This window comes from Chamaea fasciata, unplaced genomic scaffold (assembly GCF_029207755.1).
Source record: "Chamaea fasciata isolate MVZ Bird 193981 ecotype frontalis unplaced genomic scaffold, bChaFas1.0.hap1 SCAF_1, whole genome shotgun sequence".
Classification (NCBI taxonomy): domain Eukaryota; kingdom Metazoa; phylum Chordata; class Aves; order Passeriformes; family Sylviidae; genus Chamaea; species Chamaea fasciata.
This window is the reverse complement of record NW_027094086.1, coordinates 67594510-67614453: the sequence shown is the minus strand read 5'-3', so window position 1 is coordinate 67614453 and position 19944 is coordinate 67594510. Positions and strand designations below refer to the sequence as shown.

Genomic DNA, 19944 nt, shown 5'->3' with positions numbered 1-19944 from the left:
TGTCCAGTCACTTAATTGGATAAGCACATGTCAGTGATACTGACCAAATTTGGATCAGCCTCCAAAATAATCAATAATCCTGAAGCAGGAAATCAAATCCTAGTCCTTTTAAATCATTAAGTGTGACAGCCAATTCCTTCATAGGACATGCATCTTATGTACTCGCTTTTTACTTAAATTCTTTTAAATCTATTATAGGAAATCGGATTAGGTGTCAAACACTGAGTCATAACGAAAGAGAAGACAAATAAGGGGAACCATAAAATGATGTGTGTTATTTGAGGCTACTACATTTGTCACTCAAACCTGGCCCTCTTGAGCTACCTGCCAACAAACAGCACCAACAAAACAAGATGCTCTGGAAACTGTTTCACACCCAAGATTCTTTTTCACCACAAGTATTTTCATCCTTTTCTGCCATTGCATTAGGCAGACCAGGACACACCAAGTGGATCAGTACTATATTAGTTGAGAAGACTGGGCACAGAGAGAATATTATAATGGGGCAATTATTGCTTCCAAATCTAGTAATGTTTTCTCAGCCATTGCTTATGCAGCCAGCAAAGCTATACACTACAGTTTAAGGTGATAGTACAATATTACCACTTTTCCTCTTGGCACAAAGCAGGGATATTTCTATTCTGTACAGAAAATGTTGGTCTAAATTTACAGCATTTTTGTAACACTTTTGCAAAACACAGACTTTTTCTGAATCCCTCTTCTGAAAAGCAATATCTCATTCTTGAGTGGGCTGAAGATTTTAGTTTTCATCTCCTCTGTTAATTAAACACTAATGAAAGTAAGTGGTAAAAAGCCAGCTTTTGAGAGCTATTCAGGAGCAATCACACTTTGAACAGTTGATTAATGAAGCATTAATAATCTCTTTTAGTATAAAGCAGCAAGGAAAAAAACATAATTTAAAAAAATCACCAAGAAAAGTAGATACTATTTTCTAAAATGCCAGCGGAACCAACAAATACAACTATATAGTTGCACATACATACTGAAATAAACAATTTTGAGAATTTGGAAACTAGAAAAGGCTTGAAAAGATACCTAATAACATTGAAATATCAGGATGGAAGTAAATCTCCAGTGACTCCCACATTTTAGATGAACAACAGCACTGCTGTGTTACATGTGGCATAGCTATAAAGAATAAGATGTGGAATTTGGTTAGCACAGAGACTGTACACAGACAAAGCCTTTATGTAGCTTTCCTGTCATCCTGTCCATTAAAGGATTAACTCCAAGTATTTATCTGCTGCTACAACAGTTTCTCATCTTAAAATTGCCATGTTTCTACTGTTGATTTTATGACAGTTTAGTGAGATTTATAGTACAAACTTCCCTTTTCTGTACATTATCAGCTTATCCTGGAGGTTCACTCAGACATTTGTCCATCTTATTCACAGGAATGGATGAAGCTGGCAGAGATGCTGACTCAGCTGTGGAACTAAACAATAATATTTTACCTGGTCCAAGGATACCTATGGCCACTTTAGCAGCAATTATGTTGGGCACTCAGGGAGGAGCATATCATCTATGTAATGTCTTGGTGTCTCCAAACAGCTTTTTAAAGAAAATTTTTGTCACTTTCTTTTCATTCATGTGCCTTAAATTAGAAGTAGAGGAGCCTGTGCTCAACTGACCAATGGAAAAATTATGTGTTATGCATGCATTGAAGATACACAACCACTTACATTATCAACTTTCCTGTGTTAAAAAAATGTGTTAAAAAAAAATTGTCGCCCTAAGTTTGCCTGCTTTTCAGCATTTGCATTTTATTCTCACGCAGCTTCAAGAAAACTATGTATATTTTTAGAACTTATCTATTTTGTTTACATATTTCTCCTCTGGGAGGAGAAATGTGATTGATGGTGATGTTCACCAATGAGGTCAAAGAGGTGGCAACCTGTGTAGCGAATCTTTTGCCTTCTGATCAAAGTGTATATAAGATGGAGTCAGAAAAATAAAAATAGGACTTTTCTGCTGACCTGCTGCTGCATGCTTCATTCTTTCGTGTCCCTAAGAGCGGCACTTTTAAAAAGGCACATATAACAATACAGGAAAAAGACAAGCTAAGACTACAAAAATGCAGTAATAGTGTACATTCAGAGATACAGGCATTTGTAGGAAGGTAATTGTCTAGTTATTATTTTTATTGTTTATATTAAACTAACCCTTCACAGTTGATACCAGCAACATTTTCGTCTTGCTATACAAACTCATAACAGCCTAAATTCCCAAGAACCTTTCAAGCTAAAGAAAGGAAGTAGGCCAAGAAAAAGAAAAGAAACTTGAGCATCCTAGGGTGAATTGAGCAGTTTGACATGAGATAATAAATGCAAGCTGACCAAAGAAACCAGGCAACCCTCACTCACAGGTCCACCAACTACACATCCTTAATTGAGAATGCCACCAGATTCTCTATAGAATAAAGACCTAAAAGTTAGCACACTCAAGGCTATTGCAGGTTAAAAAAAAATCAACAACACAACTCCATACAAAAATTGATAACATACATTTAAATAATCAGTCAAGCAAGGGGGCAGTTTGAAAAATCAAGTTTCAAGGGTTCCTGTACACAAAATAATTGTGCAATAGGTCAATAGGATTATTTCCACTGATGTCAAAAGCCTGTGGATTATATCCCTTATGGAAAAGTAGGTTTTCCAATAGCTGAGCTGAAGGTCAGCTCTCTTTATTCTGTTAGTTAACAAACTGCTGACACCAATGCCCAGCTTTCAGCTAAACAATAGACAGGCTCATATCGGCATGATGGTAACAGGATAAAATAATTTGGCAGTGGACAGCATAGCTAAATTGTCATCAGAAGTTTTATGTCAAGTATGTTCTAGATGAATATTGGTGATCTATGGCAAAGATACCTTTCCTGAGCCTCTTAGTTTAATGTCATGTGATAAAAAGCTCATCTGTACACAGAAAGAGAAGCACAGAGAGACAACAGCAGAAGCAGAAACCTGAATAATAAACACCCTGTCCCAGCTCCTCCCACTCCCATCAGTGGTCCATCTCCGCAAATCCAGATATGCACAGAAGAACAAGCACAGTCAGGGACCCAGTGTATATCATCTCTAGGGTACCTAGCCTGCCCCAGGGCTGTCCCAGAAGAGCCATCAGCCCCATAACCCAGGTGTGAAACTCAAGATGAACTAACAGGAGATAGCTCTCTGGAGCACCTTTTGGTCTGAGGGGGTCGCTGTTTAAGGACAGAGAATATATTTTAAAAACATAGATGAAGAGCATTACACGCATGTGTATAATGTCTACTTACGTTTGTGTGTCTGCAACACATTCTCAGGCTTGCTTTTTCTTGGACCTGAGGATACAGGGCAGCTTCATCTCTATCAGGATGATGGATTAGTCTCCCACAAAAATTTAGCATTTCCATGTAGCAAGTTAGGCTCTGTACACTCGTATCCCTGTTTCCTTGTCCAAAATATGTGTGCAAACATTTTTATTTCCACAAAGTTTGTTGACAGGATTTTATGAGGAATAATACTTCCCCAATACATTGTATACCCAAAGCATGTAGCATTCAGTTATTACTCTGCAGAATTTACAGTTTTAGAAAGAAGCAAGAGTAACTCAGTGAAAACCTGCAGATTTAGCTCTTGAAAAAGTCAACATTTTTCAGCAAGATGCTTATGAAGGTAATTATATACAAGGCTCCACCTGGGCCCTAAACAAAATACATTTAAGATGACAAAGCATGAGAAAGATGTACATATCACTAAGTGTTTGCCTACTTTTGGTGAATAATACCTTGTAAAAATAAATTTGGTTATCTTCAGAGAACTGCAAAATTCATATGCAACAGTACAACAAGGTGTTGTCTAAGACCCTGCAAATTATTAATAAAATACAAGTGAAAAGCTTTCTGAAAGAAAAACATCTTTTCATGGAACATTTGGTTAATCTGTATCATAAGGCAGAACTTAAAAAAAAATATATAGCACAACACACAAAACAAGTGGAGTTTTATGGAGAGTTTTGTTTCTCTCTAAAGGTAAAAAGCTTTCAAATGACAAAAAAAGCCAGTTCTTTTAAAAGAACATGTTCTTTGTTTGCCAGTCAAACACAATACATTTTTTAAGCAAAACAAAGGCTTAAAAAAACCCTATGTTTGAGTCAGGGATTGATGGCAGATGATTAAATGTCATTACACTATTAAGTCACTGAATTATTTGCCTCATTTTTCAAAAGAAAATCTTTTTTCCTTTTTCACTCTTCTTTTTTTATTAATAATGATCAGTTTCCAGGAAAAGAAGCACAATTTACGTACTGAATATGTAATGCAGATTTTCTCTGTTGTTTTACACCATAACTATTTTATGTTACAAAAGCCTGTTCCACTGGATAAATTGAGCTGTGTAGAACAGCATGATTTTTCCCACTGATTGCAATGAAGGAAACTACAGTCCATACATGATCTAATGAGCCTGGAAACTGTATTTTAAGGAGTCTCTCTCAACTATGAATTAGTCAACACAACATAAAGAAATCTGTTTTATAAGCTAGAACATAAAGAAATTGATGAAATGATTCTCAGAAGGCTACATGCAAATAAACATCTTCTTTAGTGAGTTTTGCATGACATTAAACCCCAACCTCCAGCTTCAGGTGTTTCAAGGGACTACACAATTTAAACTTTATGAGAGTGAACAAACCAGAAACAAGCTACTTTCAACCCTTAAAATCATATTTTTTAAGGAAACCCAGAAAGCGTCAGAGGTGCTTCACTGAAACACAGACCTGGTGTAATTATTCTTTCAGTCTGGGTGTCTACTCTGCCCTCTCTCATCTTTGTGCCTATTCTCACTCCCTTCACAGGAAATGAACAGACATGACTTATTACACACCATTTTCACCACAACCCACTTTTAATTATTCTTGTACTCACACTATTTGCCAGCCAGGAAGACAACTGTAAAACTGGACTCTCTAAATTCCAGCTATAAGGACTCCCAATTTAAACAAAAAAAAAAAAAAAAAAAAAAAAAAAAAAAAAAAAAAAAAAAAAAAAAAACACCAACCAGTTAATGAGGTTTTTAAAGGGCTTACTGTTGTTCATTCACTCTGACTTAGACACACAGGAGAAATGCCGACAAGATATTCTGTAGAGGTCAAAACAACAAAAAAATATTTTACTGGCAACTTTTGAAAACCAAAGAACTTTGGCAAAAGGTTTAGTGCAGCATTCAATCAACACAAAACGCTTCCCAAAGCCTCACCTTGGCCCATCCAATTTAGTGAACTCTAAGCCCATTCAATTTTAAGTTACTCAAAAATTCCTAGAAGTGGGAATTAGAAGAAGATGAGAAAGAGAGAAAGACAGAAAATGTGTAGAAAAGCACACTTATAGTTACCAATTCCTGGAGTCCAGCAGTATTCAGATAGAAATTCCAAGAGGAGGTAGAGTCAAGATGTGCTTGCGTATGTTTGGCCCTAAATACCTCATTGGCCTTCCTGGGCCTTTCCCACAGTTGGGAATCCTGGTCATTTGGCCACTCAGGAGCTGGATTAAGGGCTCCAGAGGTGAGTGTTAAGCATTGCCTTGGTGTGTCAAGGATTGTCAGGGATACCGGCTTTAGGGGGTGTTGTGTATAGGGTGGTGCACCACCTCACCACAGGACCAGCCCCTGGCCCCACACACATGCACCCCAAAATGTCTCGAGACATCAGTCTTTCCAGTCTCTCACACCAGTGTGACTCAATATTTGTCTTAAAATGGGATGCCTCAGTGTCTCACCTCCACAGTGGCTTAAGTATCCACCTCCATAGTGGCTCAAGTACCATCCTTTTTATAAGGAAAAGAAGTTAACAAATCAGAGAGAAAAAAAAACCCTCCTAATCCAATATAACATTGGTGAAGCTGTCAGCCTTCATTACTTTCGCAGGGAATTATTTCAGCTATCAAAAAAATATCAATTTCCTGTGTTTACTTGGTCAACCACAAGTGAAACCCCTAAGTTTGAAGAACAGAAATGACCACAAGACTACTTCTGTAAATACCTCCTATACAAGGTACAGGAAAGAAAACATAGGATGCTATTTCTTTGTCATCATTAGACATGGAATTGCTGATATATGAGAGTCCTCTTTTTTCTTTGTCTTCAGAGACGTATTGAAATGATGAAATTCCTGCTAAAAAGAAACAATAGACCCTTGCCCCACTTTTCAGAAAACTGAGAGTTCTACTACAGTCAGATGGCAAAATCAATAATCATCTCTACTAAAACACTGTTTACATTTCCAGAACCCTCCATAAATCTACATTTCTGAACAGGAGACCAGTACATTTTCAAGAGTTAGTGAAATTTTTTTTGCAAACCCATAAATATTTTTATAGGTATCCACAGGTGAATAGTCTTAGAACACTCCAATCTCGTAATAGTGACAACAGATTTACATCAAATATAACAGAGTAGTTTTTAAAGTGAGTTACGCTCCACTTGATAATATAAAAGAAAAACAACAGTCTAGAATTCACAGGAGTAAGTGGTAGTATTCACTTCCATGAACAAAAACAGTGACAGATCACCAGTCTTCTGCATAACTATGGGGAAACTAGCCAAGACAGATGTTACTACTAGGAAAAAGTGCACAACAAATTTTCACACCTACATCTGTTACCTGTCATACTGCTTCTACTTTTTGGCCTTGGATCCTAGGTTTTCAGGTTGGGTTTTCTTCTCAGATTGAAGGAAATGCATTTGGGCGCAGAGGGTAAAAGGAGAGAATTGTTCAATAGCCAACCATTTTCTTACATAAAACAGGGAGGCTGTAGGTTAACATTAAAAACAAACAAACAAACAAACAAACCTAAAAAAACATGAAGTTAAAAGAAAAAATGTTGTTTTCACATCAAATAATTTATTTAGAATTTTACACCTCCAAGGAAATTCTGAAAAAGTATAGACATATTAGGACCCACTACATGGTTTGCCCTTTGCAATCAAAAAGGTATTTAGAATGGAAGCCTATTCAGTTTGTTAACTCACAGCTTGAGAAAAGTTTTAGAAATTCTGTCATGTAACTCCAGCTTTGTAAATACCTGCTATAAAGGCAACTGCAAACAAAAACTTACTCTTATTTTAATAATTAAAACACAATTAGAGTTTGTAGGAGAATGTCAAAGAGCTGGAAGTTAAATATGAAAAGAAACATAAACACAGAAGTGTCCTAAATAGAAGTTATTAAATAAAGAACAGAAAAAAAATTACACTAAGATTTCCCTGTTTTGTTTCCCTCTATCAACTACAAAATTAACATATAATGTATTTGCAAAAGTTGTAAACAATATCACCTTGCTCAAAGCTACTGTTATATTGACAGCATTAGTCATTTTACTAAATCCCTCCAAGTTCTGATATCAGTCTCCATGATAATCCTGGAAAAGTATGTTTTGTTAAAAGCAAAAAAGAAACTGTTCCAAACTGATTGGAATCCATAAACAAATTTCATTTCTTCATGTCTCTAGGGTCCAGGGTATAACAGTTCGATTCAGTCCACAGTAGAAAAAAGGTAGTGATGCAAAATTCAGTTCAAAATCCAAACAAAGATTTCTTTTATCACATTGGTCTTCATAATCCTTAGATTCTAGAATCCTTAGATCCTAAAATGAACTCTCACTGATCAGATATATAGCATTTGAATTCAAGAAACGCATGCACATACAAAACCAAAACAGATATCACTGAGAGTTTCCATTATGAATTCAAGGGATTTCAAATCTGGCCTTAAAAGCCTGAGGTATAGCCTCACCATTCAGTAGACAGGATTGAGTTTTACGCAGTTAATGAATTTGGACAGTGGGTACATGAAAGCATTCCCTCCTCTCTAAGCATTCCTTCCATAGGCAGCTACTGACAAAGTTCTTTCAGAGATTAGAGCCATGCATTAATGAAGACATCATTACCTGATAACACAGTCATTAATATGTCTTACTGTTAATTATTTTTGTCATTAGAAAACAATGATCCATGGCTACAAATTTTAACAGGAAGACATCAGCAAAAATTACTCTGATCTTGTATTAAGCACACAAAAAATTGAAATATTTCACAGAATTTCACAGGATATCCACAACAGGATACTAGGAACGATTTTATAAACTTATAACAAATAACCTACAGAATTTTAAAGACTGGTTCATAAAATTTCTTAAAGGAAATGCCATTGTCATAATCAGAACACTGTATTATAGAATAAGGACTTCTGAAGGGAAATGATTTTAGCAATGTTTTGTTGTTGTTGTTTTGGTGGTACATAATGCAGTGGGGCAGCTGTGCTGAATGAGACTCTTTTGGGTGACTTCTATGGACTTTGGAATAGATCTTTAACTCTATTGCTGTCGTCATTTTGATTTTTATCCTATATACCACTGCTATGGGCCAAACACATTAAGAATGTATAAATGGAATTACACCACAATGCAAATGGACACAAACAATAACCCCAGTTAAGGGTTGAATTCAGAGTTTGTCAAGTCAATAACAGAATCCCAGCTTCTCAAAAAACAGTACTGACAAAATACCACACCCAATAATTAGAGACAGAAAGGAAAAAGCCCTACAATTTCTGTTTCTGCAACATGATAAACACTGTATCACCAAAACCACACAGGCTTACTCTTATTTTAGGCTTGCTCTTACAGTAAGCCTGCAGACTGCCACCACAGTTGAATTTGATAAAAAAAAGTGATTGAAAAAGAAAAAATGGTTATACTGCATAACCTTGGGGTACATAACTATTTTTAGAGACAAACATTCAGAATGAAAATTCCTATTACTAATCCAACACAAAATCTAAAACTAAAGGAACACTTACTTGCTAGCAAGAAAATGTCCAATCTGCTCTAAATGCATCTCCATTCATTTTTTCCCCATATTTGTATACTCAGTTTCCAGGATCGCCCCACTCTTTTTTTGCTTCCTTTTTGATTTTATGTCAGTTCCAGAGCTCCTGTTCTTTTCCCACAAGTAATCCATATATCAATACATCCATTCCCCAAGGTGCGTCAGAAACATCCATTCTGCAGGGGAAGAGTAAAATTGGCATTCTGATAGTCAAATAAGAAAGATTTGACATAGCTTTGCACCCAGAGCATTCACTTGCTTCCAGGCACTATCAGCATGAAACACACTGGCATGATCTATTTGCCTGTCCCAGCCCTTTAGAAAAGCTACAAATGAACATCTACAGAGCTGATCAGTCTCTAGGATTTTAAAGCAAGTCACAAATTCCTTATATACACACCTTTAATGTAAGATACAAGCCAAAACTAAGAATTTGGTGGGGATGAAAGACCAGGCAAATCTATATCTAGAGGGCAGAATGTTTATGACATCAATCACAAGCCTTTGCAGCCTGAACTTTAGACTAGCGGAAAGTGAAAGTAGAATCAGCTAACCCATAATCCAGAGATGGCAAAAAGAAATATATTGTGTCTTCTTGAAATACATGCAGCCTTGTTTTTTACTTCTTTACCAAGTTTCAGTACTGAAGGGAAGCTTTGTAAAAAGAACTCTGTAAAGACAGAAAGAAGATAAGAAAGTAAGGGTAAAGAAAATAAAATAGAGCTGAGATGTCAAGTCTTACCCCTAGTCTATAAACCAGTACCAGAACAGTTTCAAACAAAACCTTCCCTAACATTATAGCCCTGGTCAGAGAAACACCATAGGAAGATTTTGCCTTGTCAGTTCAACATGAAATATTTTGTACATTTAATATATATATCAAGTTACAAAAAAAAAAAAAAAAATTCTTTCACGTCAAAACCATGTCAGTAACAAATCTGCTTACCTGTGAAAACAAATATCACACTGCATTATAGATATGTTTTCAAGCTGTCACTTTTTAGTCAGCAAAAGCTGCCCCCACCTACCATTACTGTCTCATATTTTCCCTCCTTTTCTCAAAATTAGGCCAGTCGCTATTTTCAGAAGAATGTGGGGGTTTTTATTCTTGATTCTAATTTTTGTTCACTATACTACCATTTATGTCATTGAAATTCAGGAAATCTTATCTTAGTGTTCTTAAATATTTAAACAGCAAGAGCTATTTGTAAACAAGGTTATAGGTTCTATTTCAGGTGTTCAAAAACTGGAATAACCACTGTCAGTAAAGCTGTAATGCTAGAGAGAGTAGGGGAATGTTTGTGTATCATCTGAAATCTTAGCCATCTTTCCTTTTCTTCCAACAAATCTTTATCACAGGCACATAAGTAATCCTACAATCCACATAAATGTAGTCCCATATACTGCAGGAGTATTACTGTAAGGAATTAAACAAACCATATTCTGAGAAGAATACATTGTTTTGACAGCACAATGCAGTCAATGGACAATATCAACATACTATACAAGACACTTCTTAAAAAATCATTTGTCCCAGAAGAACTTGTTTTGTTTCATATTATAACTTGTAAGTGGACTAACAGTACATTAAGGGAGTCAATATGCATCTCCCTGCACAGTAGGAGCACTCAGCATATACCGGGGGGGGTCTGTTAGTTCCAAATACCAGTGATTTACTCACATCCATTTTTCCAAGCACATTAAAAGCTAATCACTATTACTCTTCTGGTGAACAATGGACAAAACCACTATGGAGAAAAGATTTCTATTGACTGCAGCATTTGTATCTTGATATTTGAATGGAAAAAAATATGTCCCTGAAAAGTCAACAAGGCAAAAACAAAGTTCTTACAATAACACCCATTAGGAACAGATATTTCTTTCTTATTTCTTCTGATTAAATAGTAAGAAAACAAACAAAAAAGGTTGTTCAGTGAAGATCTGGAACTCACATTGGTGAAAAATCGTCTGAAAACTCCCACATCATGACGCAAATTCAGTTATCTCTCCTAGTCCCCACAGAGAGCAAAACTAATTACAAAAATTACTGAGAGTAGTCATTCTATAGCATGGTTGCACTGGTTCTTCTCATGACAGAATTCAAATCCCTCCATTAAACCTGAGGGAGTTCACATACAGTGCTCACTGGGACAGAGGTGACTCTGAAACTACTTTTTGCTAAACAGGAACTTATAATGCAAAGGACTGATCCAGAGTTTGATATCTGCTACAGCTATAAGCTTCACAGAAGAAAACCATGGACAAAACCGGGCTGCTGACATGTCCTTAAATCAGAAAACAAGTCATGGCCTCGTGTTTAAACGTTATTATTAGAGAAGACATTAAAAGAATGAAAAATAAAGGGACTTTTACTACCTTTTCCTGACTAAGATTTAAAATTTTATAAGGCTAAGTAAGGTGCCTAAACAGGAAGAAATTGCTTCCACTCAGATGATTGAGCAAGTAAAGGAAACAAACAACATTTTTTTAACCATAAAACTGCTATCAGTTCTCATTATTTTGAAAACTGGAAACATTCTGTTATAAAATTTTAAGCATGCTCTTCTGTAAAATTTTACAAATTGGATATTGTACTTAGAAGTGGTCTTTTAAGGTTTGCCTTTTTGGTTTGCTTGTTCTTTCACACCAGTGAGAGGGTGCCTCAGCAGAAGATGAGTATGGAGCTCCACCTAAAGGCACAAATCTAAAGCTCTCCTTGAGAAATGTGACCAGCCAATTCACCAAAATTTCACTTAAAGGAAAAAAAAAAAAAAAAAAAAAAGAAAAAAAAAAAAAAAAAAAAAGGTGGAAAGTTTATTGATTGCAGTGAAGACAGGGCAAATGGAGGGAAAAATCAACGTACCTGCAGAGCCAGGAGCAGTATAGCTCTACCTCTATCACAATGCACCTCAGCTAATTATATCCTCAGAGTGATTTTCTTGGCTTTGGTGCAAGATCAACATGACTACAGAGGTGTTCCTGGGTAATGTGGCTTTGTGCCCTAGAACACTTAATGGGGTATACATTCTTTGGGTATCTCTCTGTGAAATCCCACTGCAGCCCAGCATAAGTCTCAGATGTTTTAAAAAAGCAGGAGCACAAATGAGACTTATCTTTAACTATACACTTCAGCTGTCTTTTGAGCTTCTTGAATCCAGAAAGCCCAAATACTCACATTTCAATAGTGCCATTTTACCCCAGATTTTGAGCCTACATCTTTTCCGTCAAGAGTGGAACGTATTAATCTGTGTGCTCAGCTCCAATGTTACAAACCTCAATAATACAGTTCTTTCATTTGATGAAATACTGGCTCTGTAATTCTTAAAAATAAATCTATTTGTATGGGTTTAATTTATATTCATATTATCTATGCAGAAAACATGTTCACTTTGTAGATAGAGACAATTAAAGAGGTAAGAAATAATTAGATACATAGCACTTGCTCTGTTGACAAGAAACAATAAAACAAAACTGGGTTTTTACACTCTTGGATGCAACTGGTGCAATATTTCACAGCTGTTCTGCCTAAAAGCAGATCTAACATCTCCTGTTATCCATTCTTTGAACTGTCTGATGTTGTACTCATGGCAGGATAATATTCCAGGTGCAAGACACCATTCACTCTGCATGGGCTTGAGCAGTTGCAGTTTCAGAGTTCTGAAACTCACGATGTATCATGAGATCACTATTAGAAAAGGTATTAACCTTGTTCATGCATTCACTAATGAAATGCAATTAGAGAGAAAGGACGTGGCAGCTAGGTGCTGCCTGGGTTTATGGCATTTAACAAAAATGGCATGACTTTTTTACTTTTACACGTGTTATATTATTAAAAACATTTGGGACTTTGACCAAGACTGACTAAGCCCTAGCACCATGTGTAAGGTGCTAGTATCTGTGTGCTGAACCTCTTCACCCTCCTTATGTTTTCTCTACTCTCCTGCACTCTCTCAAAAAAGTATGTTCATGTGTACATGAAAAACACCTAGGTGAAAAGCAAAGCATCTTGCTAGTTTCTCTCACTGAAAAGATTTAACGTGCAATTCACAGATGATAAATTCATCTAGTCATCTAGTTCTTAATGCTATGCTCACTCTTCTGTTTACATTTTATGCTTTATGGTAGGAAGTTTCTACACTTACAGACTTCAAAAGGAAGCAAATAGTGAAAAAAATGGAGAGAAGACAAAAAGAAATCTTTGGCCAAATACCAAAATCTGTGGATAAACACCGATGACAATCACAAACTAAGAGAAAGGGATTTCAAGTAACCATAGATTGGCTACTGTGGCTGGACAGATGAGTTTTAAAAAGTGTGATTTTACATTGCTATGGCAGGTGATGTGACCAATGACTTCTGTTCACTGTGCTGTAAACATTGACACCAGAATCAACACTGACTTTTTCAATTCTATACACTGCTGCTCAACTAGAAAAGGAGAAAAAAACTTAGGCACTCCACATCTTTCCCAAAGGAAACTTTTTTGAGTGAAAAATGGGAAATAGGGAGTGACTTCTCAGACAACTCATCTCACTTCTATAGGGCTTCTTTAATTTACTTAATGAATGAGGCATACAAAGATATGACACAGAGTTGCAGTATCCTAGGGACATACCTCTACACCTTCAATGTCAAACAACATTGACACTTGAGCTTTGTTACTAACTAAATATCACAAAAGGAATGAAAAATGGAGATGGAAGTCAAGAACCATGAGAAATGATGAAAGCTGATGAAATCTGTGCAGGAAAAGTAAAATTAGAGTCAGAGGAGTATTCCAAATGTCAAGTCAGAAAAGCAACCATCGGAGAAAGACCACAGTACTTTGGACAAGATAAGGCAAAAATGTTCTACTGCAAATTAGAGGACTAGCAAAGAATAACATTGGCAAGAGGATCACTGAAAATTGCTATACTGACACAACTCAGTGGATATTGAAGAAAATTGCACCCAAAAATTAAACAGTCAGTCATGACATTACAGTAAGGACAAAACAAATAGAAGGACAGCCAACCAAGAACCCACTGGGAGCAGAGAAGGCATTCAGTGTGGGAGCAGGAAAAGCGGACAGCTGGGATAGGATGGCCGAGATCCAGTGCAGAACAAGGCAGAAGTGGAAATAGGTAGCTACGTAAGTAGGACTTAGATCTGTAGTTTTCTTTAATTTCTACATTGTCGATTAAATACATTAAATTTTATAAATATTTTATTAAATATATACAATTTGAGACAAAATTTCTTTACAGAAGCTGGTCTTTATTTTTTCAAGTGATAGATATAAACTGTAGAACTAGGAGCAGAATGTTGCACATTGAGGTAATTCCTCCTTTCCAGTCTTTCCCTTTCTTTCACATTTAGTATACAGCACAGATCCTCCTAATTAAAATTAATTTAAAACTGCTTCTTAAATTATTGCATGCATACTTTGCTAAGATAACAGTAAAGTACCAAGATATTTAACTGATATGCAGGAAAAACCCAACAACTTACATATCCTGGAATAGCAGCTCTTTCTCTTGTGCTAAAAGACTCTTCCTAATTTAGTATAGCAAGAGATACAGTATTCTGAAGATAAGTTGCAGGACAAGGTCCAGAGGAACTAGAACTGCAGATGACATTCAGCCCCCATATCAGAAAAAATGTCTGAAGTCATAAAAAAACAAGTTGCCTACTGCAACTATGAAACATTATTCAAATATCCAGAAGAGTCAACAAACAGACCATAATAATTCTAGAGACAAGTACTGCTGCACAGATTTCTCTATTGTTTCATTTCATCTTACAAGCTCCTTTAAATATTAATATTTAGACCTTTTGGGAATTTACACATATGCCCTCTTGCTATCTATCCTCTTCTCCAAAAGTGCTATTAATTGATAAGTATATCTTGTTCAACCTCTTTCAAAGTTGAATGACTTCCAAAATAGACACTTAGAAGTTTTATTTATGAAAGTAATCACATTATACAAAGCACCATTTCCTAAAAATATGCTCTATTGTACAGATGAACATTTTCTTTTGAAATCTGTGCACCTGCTGTGCTTTATTACAGAATCCAAAATTATCATGAAAATAAACAAAAACTTGGTTGACTTTTCAATTGTGTAGAAGCTTTTAGCAAAAACTGCACTTTTGTTTCAGGAATACATTTCAATCCCCTTTTCTCCCCCTTTTGCACATGTCGGATCAGTTTATATATTGATCTCGAAGACTGATGTGACTCTAAAGGCATGTGTCATATCTGTACATGAAAACTCTCCAGCTTATCAGTGTCAATAGTAGAATGCAGATTGCCCAGAGAAGTTGTGGATGTCTCCTGCAACCTGGTCTAGTGGAATGCACCCTTGTCCACAGCAAGGGGGGTTGGAACTGGATGATCTTTAAAGGTTCCTTCCTATGGTTTTATCAAACTATGGTTTTATGATGACACGCCACACTGAATAAACACTGCAGAAGATTGTGCCAAAGTTTAAGCTACTCCATCTGAGCCCAACTCAGTAATCCAGCTGGGTCCACCAGATGCTCTCGGCCGGATTCACTGGAAACAGTACCATTGTTCTTCCACTGGTCAAAACCTCCTTCTTATCTTAGCCTTCTTTATCTCTGATATAAATACTGAAATCATCTGAGGCATTTCCATACAGAGAAGATATTATGTACAGGTAAAATGTTCTCCAGACCAGCAAGTTTGGGAAAAACAATTTTATCCTGAGTGAGAACCAGATGCATCAAATTGGCAATCACAAAGTTGTGATCTCATAGAGAGAAGAACCATAAACAAGGAACAAAAAAGAGTAGTGGGTATCAGACTTGAGGCCAGAATGCCATTTGGCAGGCTCTTTGTTCACAGACTTGTCAATGATTTTGGACATCACTCATCCCAACAGAGCCTTATTCTTCACTGCTTCTGCACATGCAGTTACTGAATGCACCAACATAGCCATTTTTTCAAAGAAAGACAAACCGTCTCTCTGTGAGTCCTGTTTGAGAGCTGGTGCTTTAACTGATTCCCTGTCTGCCCAGCACAATAATGAAAGAGGATTTATTTAGAAGAAATAGCCTATGTTCCCCGTGGCAATGCACATGGGAAGGAAAAGAGTTTGCAGTTGTCACTCATCCGTATTTCAATAAAATCACAGAGTCATTACGGTTGGAAAAGATCTCTACGATCAAGACCAACCATCAGCTAGTACCACTACCATGTTCACCTCTAAACGATGACCTCAGATGCCATATCCACACATGTTCTGAACACTTCCAGGATGGTGATGCCACCATTTCCCTGGGAAGCCTGTTCTAACACTTGGTCAGTGTACCCATGAAGAAATTTTTCCTAATACCTAACTAAACCTTCCCTGACATAACTTGAGGGCACTTCCACTCGACCTATCACTTATTAGGTGGGAGAAGAGACTGAAATCCACCTCACTACAGCTTCCTGTCAGGTAGTTTTAGAGAGCAATAAGGTAAACAACCCCAGCTCCCTCGGCCACTTCTCATGAGACTTGTCCTCTTCCCCAACTTCATTGCCCTTCTCTGGACACATTCCGGTACCTCAATGTTTTTTGTGTAGTGAGGGGCCCAAAACTAAACAATAGACTTGAAGTGCAGCCTCAGTTGCGTCTTGTACAGGGGCATGATGACTTCCCTGCTCCTGCTGGCCCTACTAATTTTGATTCAAAACCAGGATGCCATTGGCCTCCTTGGCCACACTGCTGGGTCATGTTCCACCTGCTGCCAAGCAGCACACCAGCATCCTCTTCCGCTGGTCTGCTCTCCAGCCACTCTGACCCAAATCTAGAGCACTGCAAGGGGCTGGTTCTGACCCAAGTGCAGGACCAGCACTTTGCCGTGTACAGCTTATATGAACCTCATAGGGTTAGCCTCTGCCCGTTGTTCCAGCCAGTCCAGGTCCCTCTGCAGAGCCTTCCTACCCTCTGGCAGATCAACACCCCCATACAAAAAAAGGCCACTCATGGGACAGGCCTATAGTTTATATAAACTGAGCTCTTAACACTAGACCTATGACTGGCCCTCTTCAAGTACATGGGCTGCCTCCCCTTAATAGTAAACTGAAGAACTGAGCCCAACAGCCCTTAGCTGGCAAGGAGAGTCTTCACTGAAAGGAAAAAGGCCTAAGCATGAAGAGTTTATGGCCTTCTAGGACAATGATTGAATAATGAGCATGACTGTCTTCCTTATCCCTGTTGGAAACCCTATTTACTTCATCTTATGGTATTACATCTTGCTCTTGCAGAAGGCAACTTTGAATTCCATGTGCATCTGAACAGTCATAGCTGATGGGCCCTCAGGCAGGACCAATGTCTGACAGAATAATTTTTAACTTTTAGTATTCCATTCCTGCTTAGTGAGGAGAAAAAGGCTAAAAATCACTGTTGATGTATCAAAATTCCCTGAGACTCAGGAACCAATTTTCTTATACTGCGTACAAAATATTGTGATTAAATATATCACAGATAAAAGCTGTTATGCATAATTTTCATAACATGTAAAATATTATATGTAAAATTATATTGCTTTAATTCACAAAGGGAAAGTGATAAGTAATGGGACCTAGAAGGGACAAATAAAAGTCAATTAGGAGGTAAACATGAAGAAGGAAATTTGAGTTAAATGTTTTATTGGCGATGTATACTAGCATATAATTACTTGAATTGATAAACCTATTTTACATATTTAGGTGTATACTAATCTTTTTTGCTTTCAGAATGAGACAATATAGCAATGTTAGTACTAATAAGCACCTGAATCACACCAGATAATACTGACAGCTTGATTGGGAACAATAACAGAATAGCAGACCTGTGGGACTGAGCTTCATGCTGTTAAAATGTGAATTTATACAATATGTTGCTGCTGGGCTTGCCTAGCATTCAGACAACTTTGCAGATGTCAATTTACCTGCGTAATCATATGATAATTTAGTAAAATTAGCATGAAATACTTCAGTATCTCTATGTAGTTAGCTCATAATTGTAAAGTAAATATGTACTTACCAAGGTGCTTTCTTGCCCTGTGGTCTCATAGTGATTTTGTTTACTGGTTTATTATGTGGATGTGGAGGTGTTGAAGCAGAGGTGTCACAGAAATGTTACTCAAAATACTGATGAAGGCAAGATAATACATTGAGAAAGGAGGGGGAAAAGAAAAAAAAACCAAACCTGTAAAGCATCCATATGCCTTCCTGGACTGTAGTAAATGAGTTTACTCTCTTTGGTAGAAAAGTAAGCATTAAAATAAATAAATAAATAAACAAACCACCACTCTAATTATCTTTATTTGCAGTCTGTACAAGGTTATGTTAAGTCCTCACAAAAGAAATACAGCAACATCTAAGAGGAGAAGAGCTGATATATTCTTGATAATTGATAAATCGATTTAATTTTAAAAATCTTTTCGTAAACAGGCATTTAGAGTCTTCTACCCTCCCAAACTGCCATGTTAAGATAATTCTCAGCACACAAGTTTTATCTTAGCTCCACCCTCAGATCTTCTGTTTTCTCTGACCTGTCTTACATAAGTTTTCCCAGAAGTGCCTACAGTGGCTGATGGGCTCCCTGTGTTCTCCAGTGAGTCCACTACAGAAAGAGCTGGAACCAGCTGTGTTCAGCTCAGAGCAGACCATGGTATCTTCCTCCAGAGGCCATCCCTGCAGCTCCCACCCCCCTACTACCAAAACCTTACTACCTAGAGCCAGTACAGTAAGATATACTTCCTTCTGACACCAGAAGTTACAATTTCCCTGTACTTCTATTGAAGTACTTCTAATTAAACACATGTACAAACATATACACAACAAGAAAGTGCAATCTTTTAGGTGAAAATATAATAAGATATTTTCCCACTTTCCCCGAGGAGAAAAACAAGCTTTAAACAATTTTAAATGGGACCAAACATCATTGTTACCTCAAAATGTCAGATTGTTTTTCAAAGCCAGACGCAGCTGCTGCTGTAGGTTTGCAGTAAATACAATTTTGGAAGGTACCTCCCCTCCTTCCTACCAATAAGAAAGGTAGGAAAATTCATTCCACTCCAGTCACTGAAATATCCTGCTAGTAAGCCAAACAACACTCTTGGGGTGGGCGGGGGGGCTGTCTCTGTTCATATTGTCAGCATGATACCTTTTTTTCACAGGAGACTTTCAGAGAGATGATAATTTGCTTCCAGCACAGTTTAATCACCAGAGATGTATTACTCAGCACATCCTACTTCACTACAAGACCGTGACTGTTCCTAACATAGTTTACAAAAGCTGAATGTGTAGCTATGACTTAGTTTCGGGTGAAAGAGTAAAGTTACACAATAGCTACAGGCATTAATCAACCAGATCTGAAGCATGAGACTAGAAAATTAGGATATCTGAATAGAACTGCTTTTAGTCGGTTGTAGATCTTCTGTAATTCCTGACAATATTGATTCAAGTAAACACAAAAAAAAAAAAAATAGAAATTATATGCTGACAGATTCTATGCTCAAGACTGTTGGCAATCTAGGAATATACCCCAGATGCTAACTCCTCATAAATAGGCATTATTAAGAAGGACATTTTCAGGTTAGGTATCCATCATGAAGCAGCCCAGTACTAGAACATCTAGAATACCAACGAGTTTGCATTTCCAGGCTGTGTAAGCAACTATCCCTAAATAGCACCTGACTGGCCTAAATGATGAAGTTCTCCATCTGTAATTTCTTTTCTGTAAATAGATGCTGCAAATGAAAGTAGTCACGGAAGGAATAAAATGTATTTATTTTAAAGTGACAATCTTAACAGAATCACCTCTGCTCACACCTGACAAAAATATTTAATTTGCCAAATGTTGAACAGGCATTTGTTAAAGCTGTTCCACAACAGTTTAAAAGATCTCAGAGATAACTCTGTGAGGTTTTCTGTATATCTTTGTTGGCCAGCGTTTGTCAATGCACACTGTGGCATTCCAAGAATATCTTTCTGTTTCATTCTTTATATGCTTCTACATTCATTTTTTCCTTCACCTTTGGTAGTACTGAGACATAAGAATACTCAACTACCTTAATGAAC

General features: G+C 37.0%; 1 long non-coding RNA gene across 4 annotated transcripts in view; it reads right to left on the bottom strand.

Moving 5' to 3' along the window:
- The window catches only part of LOC136302380 (uncharacterized), a 72318-nt gene that overhangs the window by 11028 nt on the left and 41346 nt on the right, over positions 1-19944 (bottom strand). For 2 of the 4 annotated variants that reach the window (XR_010724048.1, XR_010724051.1), the window contains exons 2-3: positions 9440-9555; positions 8857-9061 (exon numbers count right to left, since the gene is read on the bottom strand). The exons of the other annotated variants lie outside the window; for them this stretch is intronic. This is a non-coding gene — a long non-coding RNA (uncharacterized lncRNA). The remainder of the gene's footprint in view (positions 1-8856; positions 9062-9439; positions 9556-19944) is intronic. 4 annotated transcript variants of the gene reach the window in all.